General features: G+C 39.0%; 1 non-coding gene across 1 annotated transcript; it reads left to right on the forward strand.

Moving 5' to 3' along the window:
- Positions 1 to 299: 299 nt before the first annotated feature.
- Positions 300 to 381, forward strand: TRNAS-AGA. Its single transcript has one exon. It is a non-coding gene; the product is annotated as a tRNA-Ser (tRNA).
- The last annotated feature ends 50 nt before the right edge of the window (positions 382 to 431 follow it).

The raw sequence follows: 431 nt of genomic DNA on the forward strand, positions 1-431 counted from the left end.
GCAATGAAAGGAAATATTTCTGAAATTCACTCTAAACCACTGTATTATTTAGAATAATATTATAAAATAATAGTATTACACTTCTCTGCACAGATGGCTAATAACAAAGGCAGTTAAAGCTATCATGTAAGTATGATTATTGCATTTTCCACATTGCTTTCAAATCTGTTACGTGGCTCTCAGCTCCAAATCTACACATTGACTAATCACTTACCTTCTCATAAAACGTCCCTATAAAAATGTCAGCACATGTCAAAAAAATGTAAGCATTGCAGAGCAATGTAAACAATGTAACATATGTAGTTGTGGCCGAGTGGTTAAGGCGATGGACTAGAAATCCATTGGGGTCTCCCCGCGCAGGTTCGAATCCTGCCGACTACGGCAAGAGCCCCACATGGCTCTGTAAGCTTTTGGGATGCCATCCAGAAGGA

Source organism: Eurypyga helias, unplaced genomic scaffold (assembly GCF_000690775.1).
Source record: "Eurypyga helias isolate BGI_N326 unplaced genomic scaffold, ASM69077v1 scaffold4484, whole genome shotgun sequence".
Lineage (NCBI taxonomy): Eukaryota > Metazoa > Chordata > Aves > Eurypygiformes > Eurypygidae > Eurypyga > Eurypyga helias.